Below are 9,250 nucleotides of genomic sequence, written 5' to 3'. Positions count from 1 at the left end.
TCCCTGTAAACCATCTGTCCTGTTTACAGGAAGACAGATGAGGGGGAAAAAAAAAAAAAAAAAAGCACAATAATAAAAGCAGGCAGAAAGGCTAAATTAGCTGTTCAAAGGCAAACAGAAGGTTGGTTTCAGAGGAGCAGGGAAGGAACCATGGAGCCTGGCTCTTCTTCAGCTGCTCATGGCATTGGGTACCACTCTCCCTGCAGGTAAAAATGAGAAGACATAAAAATGGAGGAGACATAAGGAGGCTCATTAGTTCCTGGAGCAGCACTGGCCAAGCTGCTTGGGAAGCCTCTTGCTGCAAACAAATCTGCTGTTAAGAAGGGAGCTGCAGGTGAAGGGATGATTAGAGTCAGCTTAGCAGGAGTTTAATGGTCCATGAGTTCTCTGAGGGTTTACACAGAGCCAAAAACTGCAACGAGGAGCAGGGGAGGCAAAGGGAGTTGTGGTGAGGTGCAGGAAGATGGGAGGCTCAGGTGCAGAGGGAAGAGCTTGTGAAATGCCTGGTTCCCAGGAGGGAGCATTCATCTTGGTGATTAATTTCTTGTGTGCCCAATATCTAACCAGCTCTGCTTCTCTTTCTGAGTGTAGATGGTGTGAGGAACCTCCCCAGACAGAAGTGGGAGGCTGGAGGAGAAGCTGAGGACAGCCTGGCCTTAGATCAGACCCCTGTCATTGGGGATGAACAGACATTTGCCTGCCTTTTGATGTTGCCAAGGTGTGGAGAATGCAAGAGCTTTCTGTAAAACATGTGAAAAATCACAAAAGCACCATGAACTATCACATATGTGATTTTTATTTATTTTTTTTTTAAGTCTGGGCTTTCAGAGTTGAGCAATTACATGAGACTCGTGTTATTAGCCAGTAAAAAAAATTATTCTAGTAGTGAGAAACAGTGAGAATGGCTTCAAAGCATGAACTCCAGGAGAGCAGCACAGGCAGTTCCATCAGTCCTTGAAACTGTTTAGGGGCAAGGTGAGATGGTTGCTCTGCAATGCCAGCATGGTGTGAAAAACCAATTAAAACTCACTAAATGCTTTGGAAAACAAAACAAAACAATGTTTGGAGAGGGGAGTGCAAGATAAAAACGTGTCTTTAGCCTCTCATCTTCTGCAAACACCTCCTTATCCTGGCAGAAATACTTGAGTCCAAGGAGAGAGCTGCTGTTCCTCTGCTTAAAGCCCCTTTTTTCCCTGGAATGGTGTGAGGGAAAGGCATGGAGAGCTCTGCAGGTCACACTCTGCTGCCTTGGGAGGTCTGGTAGAGAAAAGCAGAAAAACAAACACATCCTTCTGTTTACTGTGCCTCCACACATCTCTTGGGGAAAAAGAGACCAATTTTTTTTTTTTTTTTTTTTTTGGCTCACTTTATCCTGCCAGGTCTAAATTAATGCATGACTGGGCTCAACCCCTGGCCAGGTTCCTGCCCTGTAGGGACTTGTCCTGGCTCTTTGAAAAAGCAAAGAGAGGCAGCAAGAGTCTTTGACAGTCCCATGACAAGCTTGTTTCCTGGCACTGAGGTAAATTGTCTGGTTTGGAAGATGATTTTTAACCTCTTCTTATTTCCCAGAAGGCTACCTCAAATGCCAGGTTATTTTTAAATGAAGTTTCCCTCCTTCTCACCCAGTTATTTGGGATTTTGCCCAATTTACCAGAGCGGAGCGTTCTCTGGTCCAGACATGAGAATGTCTCTATCCTGGTTTTTAAGAGGAATGAATTATCCAGCTGTCCAAACTGTTATTCTCAGGGAGATGAATTTGGGATGAACCACTGGTGCACCAGGACATAGGATGGATGGAAATGTCAAATACATGCTCCCAAATCCAGCAGAATCCAGGACCTTGGGATTTCTCCTTCCAGCTGAAGCCAAACCAGAATTTAGGTCCCATGGAACAGGTAGCCCAGACCCATCCTTCCTCTCCAGCTGAATGGGATTGAAAGAAAAGGCAGGGAACAGCCTTTTTTACTGTATTTTTTTATTGTTACATATTTTTTTTTCCTGTACAAGCTTGTATTTCTCTCCATCTGCCTCCCTTCTCCCTGTGTGACAGGACTGCTCAGACTGGGTGGAGGAGGGAGCCACAAATTCAGCTCATCACCTCCTCCACCTTTCTTGACATGTGTGAATTTTTGTTCATTTTTGTTTGCTCCTGGGTCTGGAGCCAAAACTTGCAGGGAGCTGGTGGGGAAGCTTTAGCTAGACAGCTTTTTTCTCTGCCTTTCCTCAGACATCAGAGGTCCTTGATTTGCAGACCTGAGCATTCATGGTGTGAAATTCCTGCATTTTTGTGTCACCAGCCCAAGAAAATAACTGGGCTTCACCTTCAGGGCTGGAATTCATTGAATAATCAAATAATTTGGGTTGGAAGGGACCTTCAAATCATCTAATTCCAACCATTTTCCAGAGGCAGGGACACCTCCCACCAGCCCAGGTTGCTCCAAACCCCATCCAACCTGGAATTCAACATTTCCAGGGATGGGGCAGCCACAGCTTCTCTGGGAAACCTGGCACAGGGGCTCAGCACCCTCACACCGAAGAATTTCTTCCTACAATCTCATCTCTCAGTTGAGAGGTCATTCAGCTTCTGGCCCAATCAGATAAGGAAGCAAATCAAATGTTCTGAGGATGTTTTATCAAGTTTTATCAAAGCAGATAAAAAGCCCCATCTAATTCTGGAGATAAGTGCCAAGCCTCACCTTGTGATTCACTGTCCCAGCTGAGTAACAACCCCACAGCTCTGGACTGCAGCTGATTTTAGGCCTTTTCTGTACATTTTCTTTTAAACAAATCATGTTTGAAATCTTTTTTCTTTCTTTTGGTTTTTTTTTCCCCAGATATTGATGGTTATTGCAGTGGAAGAGAAGACAATCCACTTAAAAAGCCCTTTTGAAGCCAGTCAGCTCCCAATTTTGCTTTCCAGAGAACAGACCTTGAGCTGCTTAGTTGTGTATCCTAAATATCAAATTGCTAAAAATCAATGAGGAGTTGCTCTCAGCTCTTCACAAATATGATTCCTCTGGTCATTATGGGATGTAAGATAGCCTAATAGTAACCTGGGGCCAGGCTGCAACTGCAAACTGAGAAGATGCTTGATCTGGCTGAGCCAAGGGAAGAGGAGGAAGAGGCTCAGGACATTAGGTTGAAGACATCACAAAATCCCAGCCTGGTTTGGGTTGGAAGGGACCTTAAAAATAACCAAGTTCCAACCCTTTTCCATGTGCAGGGACACCTCCCACCAGCCCAGGTTGCTCCAAGCCCCATCCAACCTGACCTTCAGCACTTCCAAGGATGGGGCAGCCACAGCTTCTCTGGGAAACCTGGGGCTCAGCACCCTCCAATTAAAGAATTTCTTCCTAATGAGGTGTTGCACTGGTGTCATTTCAAGGCACCATTTAACACTACCCTGAGCCAGCTCATGTGAGGTCTGTTTGGGAGTCCAAGGGTTTTTTGGGAAGCTGTAGTAAATGCCTGCCCTGGGAGAAGCTCTCCAGGATGTCCTGCCTTGGGCTGGCCCAAGGAGAAGAAAAGAGCTGCTTCCTCCTGAGGGGTGGAGAGAGGTTCCTAAATTTGCTGAAACCTTTGAAAAGAGTTTTTGCTGGTGCTGATGTTTAGAAAGCAAGGAAAGGAAGGAGAGGCTCTGCTTGTCAGCTGTTTGCTGCTGAAGACACCAGGGGAGCTCCATGAGGACATTTCATCCTTGAGAGAACATTCCCTGCCAAGGTCAGGGCTTTGCATGAATTAACTGTCATGTCAGCTCTGGGCAGGGGGGTGATGTGAACTTAAGCACCTCACTTCTCTCATGATCTTTTACATTTTCCCTTCATGCCTGAGTGTGTCTTGTCCTTTCCAACCTCCCCGTTGCTGCTCAGAACCACCTTGTCCTCTCTTGTGTGCTGGACCACTGAGGTTGTCAAACAAGGGAAGGAGCTCTGGGACTCTTTAGGGGATAAAAAGAAGCAGTCTGGCTATGAAGGGACAAAGGGGATTTAGAAAAACCACAGCAAAAGGCACTCCAGGAGCTTCAGTTATCTGATGGAGGATTTTTCAACAAAGCTTTTTCCTTCCAGTCAAAGCTGGCTGATCAAACCAGGGCACCTTGCCTTATGGCCCCATCTTCCCAAATCCCAGGGCTTTTCCACCTCAGGAGAAAGCAGGGAGGCTATTTCTTTGCACAGAAGGCTCTGACCTCTGATTCTGCTTCATTTCCTAAATTGCCAGAACCTGCTGTAATTCAAAGCAATCTCAGACTGCATTTGTCTTGCCCCAGCATCCTGCCCAATTTATTAGCTCAAAGAAAGGAGAAAACCACATCTCTCTCCTCTGTTTCTTTGCCTTTACCAACAAACTTCTAGGGCAGATGAAATTCTGCTTAGGGAATGTTTTAATCTAACACTATATAGATAAATACTTGTTTATTATTGTGTCCCTCATGGATGTGTCCCCAGACCCAAGGATGGGTGGGGAGCTCTTGCATTTGTCTTGCCCCAGCATTTTTCCCAATATATTAGCTCAAAGAAAAGTAAAACCACATCTATCCCCTCTATTTCTTTGTCTTTATCAAAAAACTTCCAGGTCAGAAGAAATTCATCTTGGGGAATGATTTAATCTAACACTATATAGATAAATATTTATTATTATGTCCTTCATGGATGTGTCCCCAGACCCAAGGATGGGTGGGGAGCTCTTACATTTGTCTTGCCCCAGCATCCTGCCCAATTTATTAGCTCAAAGAAAGGTAAAAGCCACATCTATCTCCTCTGTTTCTTTGCCTTTATCAACAAACTTCAAGGACAGATGAAATTCTGCTTTAATATATCACTATATAGATAAAGATTTATTTCCCAGGTTTTGATGACTACCCTGTGCCTTTTCACAAGAAGGAAGGAAACCACTCTCAGGTGCTGCCAATTGCACTGAAGTTACAAGCAATGAGTGTTGAATTTTTCCCCTGGCTGCCACTTCAAAGCAAATTCCCTTCAGCTGGAAGAAGCAGCCCTCTGCTCCTCCAGGTGTTGAGTCCATGGGGATGATGATGAGGGCTTTGGCTGAAAGGAGAAGGTGAAAACAAGGAATGTTTTCTTCTCTCTAGAGATGTCTGCTCCAAGTGTGGCCATGAAGGCAACATCCTCTCTGGGATTCTTATCAATGTTTGGGACTAACCAGAGTCACTGGAATGAATCCTCCCCATCTCCTTGCCAATACCACCCAGGCAAGGGGGGAAAAATGACTTTTTCAGGCAAAACTGAACCTGAAAACCATGGTGGGCCTTGGGCCACCTCCATTTCCTTCTCTCCTGGTGCTCAGGAGGGATGGGAGGAGAGGAGCCTCTTTGTCCTTTGAGGAGGACACTCCTTGTGGCTTACAACCCAGGCATTGGCACCTTTTGTCCTACATGGATGTGTCCCCAAACCCAAGGATGGGTGGGGAGCTCTTGCATTTGTCTTGCCCCAACATCCTGCCCAATTTATGAGCTCAAAGAAAGGTAAAAGCCACATCTATCTCCTCTATTTCTTTGTCTTTATCAACAAACTCAAGGACAGAGGAAATTCTGCTTAGGGAATGTTTTAATCTAACACTTTATAGATAAATATTTATTTATTGGATGGATGTGTCCCAAACCATATCAGGGAACTCAGGAGCCTCCTCGGAGGGGTTGATGCGGGGAATGTGGCAGTGACCCCCATGATTGTCATAGAATCATAAAATCCTAGGGGTTGGAAGGGACCTCGAAAGATCATCTAGTCCAACCCCCCCTGCCAGAGCAGGGCCCCCTAGAGTACATCCCCTAGGAACGTGTCCAGGTGGGTTTTGAATGTCTCCAGTGAAGGAGACTCCACAACCCCCCTGGGCAGCCTGTTCCAGGGCTCTGTCACCCTTACAGTAAAAAAATTTTTTCTGATATTCAACTTGAACCTCCTATGCTCCAATTTACACCCATTACCCCTTGTCCTATCACTGGTCACCACTGAGAAAAGCCTAACTCCATCTCCCTGACACTCACCCCTTACATATTTGAAAACATTGATGAGGTCACCTCTCAGTCTCCTTTTCTCCAAACTAAAGAGCCCCAGCTCCCTCAGCCTTTCCTCATAAGGGAGATGTTCCACTCCCTTAATCATCTCAGTAGCTCTGCGCTGGACTCTTTCAAGCACTTCCCTGTCCTTCTTGAACTGAGGGGCCCAGAACTGGACACAATACTCCAGGTGCGGCCTCACCAATGCAGAATAGAGGGGGAGGAGAACCTCTCTCGACCTACTAACCACACCCTTTCTAATGCACCCCAGGATGCCATTGGCCTTCTTGGCCACAAGGGCACATTGCTGGCTCATGGGCATCTTCTTGTCTACCAGGACCCCCAGGTCTCTTTCACCTCCACTGCTCTCCAGCAGCTCAGCCCCCAACCTATACTGGGACATCGTGGTGTTCTTCCCCAAATGCAAAACTCTCCACTTCCCCTTGTTGAATTTCATCATGTTTCTCCCTGCCCAACTCTCCAGCCTGTCTAAGTCTCTCTGAATGGCAGCACAGCCTTCTGGTGTGTCAGCCACTCCTCCCAGCTTAGTGTCATCAGCAAACTTGCTGAGGGGACATTCTATACCCTCATCCAAGTCGTTGATGAAGATATTGAACAACACCGGTCCCAGTACCGACCCCTGAGGGACTCCACTGGTCACACACCTCCAACCAGATTCTGCCCCATTGACTACAACTCTCTGACTCCTTCCTTTCAACCAGTTCCTGATCCACCTCACTACCTGATCACCAAACCCATACTTGATCAACTTATCTACAAGGATGCTGTGAGAGACGGTGTCAAATGCTTTACTGAAATCAAGATAAACCACATCTACCGCTCTTCCATCATCTATCCACCTAGTAATTTCCTCATAGAAGGCTATGAGGTTAGTCAAACATGATTTACCCTTGATAAAACCATGCTGACTGCTCTTGATGACCCCCATGTCCTTGATATGCCTGGAGATAGTGACAAGAACAAGTTGTTCCATCACCTTTCCAGGGATGGAGGTGAGGCTGACCGGTCTATAGTTACCCAGGTCCTCCTTCTTGCCCTTCTTGTAGACTGGAGTGACATTTGCTATCCTCCAGTCCTCAGGCACCTCTCCTGTTACCCATGACTTACTGAAGATGATGGAGAGTGGCCTAGCAATGACCTCCGCCAGCTCCCTCAGCACCCTTGGATGCATTCCATCTGGACCCATCGACTTATGGATGTCCAGATTACTCAGCTGATCCCTAACCCAATCCTCATCTACTATATCAAACTCCTCATCTATCTTGACTACTTCTGGGGCTAAATGAATCTGGGGCTCATGCGGAAACCCTGCAGGAGTAAAGACAGAGGCAAAGAAGGCGTTCAGCACCTCTGCCTTCTTTATATCCTCTGTCACCAGGGCTCCCAGCTCATTCCTTAGTGGGCCAATATTGCCTCTAGTGTTAGTTTTGCTAGCTATGTATTTGAAAAAGCCCTTTCTATTATCCTTAACCCGACTTGCAAGGTTAAGTTCCAAGGAGGCCTTAGCTTTCCTAATTGCCTCCCTACATCCTCTGACAACAGTCCTATATTCCTCCCAAGTGACCAGCCCCCCCTTCCATGATCTGTAGATTTTCCTTTTCCACTTAAGTTTTCCCAGCAGTTCCTTTTTTAACCATGCTGGTCTCCTAGCTCCCTTACTAGATTTCCTAACCATAGGGACGCTCTGATCCTGTGCTTGCAAATAGTGGTCCTTGAATATTGACCAGCTATCTTGAGCCCCTTTATCTTCTAACACCTTGTCCCATGGGATTTCTCTTAACAGTTGATTGAGGAGGCCAAAGTTTGCCCTGTGGAAGTCCAGGGTTCTGGTCCTACTGGGTATTCTGTTCCTTCCACACAGGATCCTGAACTCTACCATCTCATGATCACTGCAGCCAAGGCTGCCATTGACCACCACTGCTTCAACAAGGCCCTCCTTGTTGGTTAGTACAAGATCCAGCAGCGCTCCTCTTCTAGTCGGCTTGTCCACCATTTGCATTAAGAAGTTATCATCAATGCACTGGAGGAACCTCCTAGACTGTGAAAAGCTGGCTGTGTGAGTCAACCAGCAGATATCGGGGTAGTTAAAATCTCCCATGAGGACTAGGGACTGAAGTTGTGAGGCTGCTTTCAGCTGCCTGTAGAAGGCCTCATCAACCTCCTCGCCTTGATCAGGAGGTCTGTAGTAGACCCCCACAACTGTATCACCCACACCAGCCTGCCCCTTAATTCTTACCCACAAACTTTCAACTTGCCCCTCATCAGCCCCTGCACAAAACTCAACACATTCTAGTTGCTCTCTCACATAAAGAGCAACTCCACCACCTCTCTTCCCCGCCCTATCTTTCCAAAAAAGCACATAACCATCCATGGCCACATTCCAGTCATGTGACCTATCCCACCATGTCTCTGTTATCGCTACCAGATCATAACCCTTAGCCCGTACACTGACCTCTAACTCTTCTTGCTTATTCCCCATGCTGCGTGCATTAGCATACAGACATTTCAGGAAACAAACAGAGCACACTGATGGGACTAAATCCTCCCTAGACCACCTGCCTTCGGGCCCCAGTTCGTTCTTCTTGTGTTTGTCCCTAACAGACCCAGTTTTCTCCCCTTCCCCCTTCACATCTAGTTTAAAGCTCTCTCAATGAGCCCTGCTAAGTCCTGCCCCAAAAGCCTCTTCCCCCTCTGGGACAGGTGCATCCCACCTGCCACCACCAGGCCAGGTGTCTCATATAGCATCCCATGATCAAAAAAGCCAAAACCCTGTCTTTGGCACCAGTCTCTTAGCCACTCGTTGACCTGTAAACTCTTCCTATATACCTCCCCACCCATTCTTACAGGAGGGATGGAGGCAAACACTACTTGCGCTCCAGACCCCCTAACTAGCCGTCCCAGGGCCCTGAAGTCACTCTTCATTGCCCTTACATTTCTTGTGATAATTTCATCACTGCCAACCTGAAAAATCAGCAGTGGATAGTAATTAGAGGAACCCACAAGATTAGGGAGTTTCCTTTTAACATCTCTAATCCGAGCCCCAGGGAAACAACAGACCTCCCTGTGGGATGGGTCCAGTCGACAGATGGGCCCTTCTGTCCCCCTCAGAAGGGAGTCACCCACCACAACTACTCTCCTTTCCTTCTTGATTGAAGAAGTCCTAAGGACACGGAGTGACTGACGAGTCCTAGGTGGTTCACTAGGTAAGTCTACCTC

General features: G+C 46.8%; 1 long non-coding RNA gene across 1 annotated transcript; it reads left to right on the top strand.

Annotated features, from left to right (window-relative positions):
* Window positions 1–573: 573 nt before the first annotated feature.
* LOC139789234 (uncharacterized) lies at window positions 574–3,357 on the top strand. The gene is made up of 2 exons (XR_011723087.1): window positions 574–718; window positions 2,835–3,357. It is a non-coding gene; the product is annotated as an uncharacterized lncRNA (long non-coding RNA).
* Window positions 3,358–9,250: the final 5,893 nt, after the last annotated feature.

Source organism: Heliangelus exortis, chromosome W, assembly GCF_036169615.1.
Source record: "Heliangelus exortis chromosome W, bHelExo1.hap1, whole genome shotgun sequence".
Classification (NCBI taxonomy): Eukaryota; Metazoa; Chordata; class Aves; order Apodiformes; family Trochilidae; genus Heliangelus; species Heliangelus exortis.
Note: the sequence above shows the minus strand (reverse complement) of the source record. Positions and strands in the feature narration are given on the sequence as shown.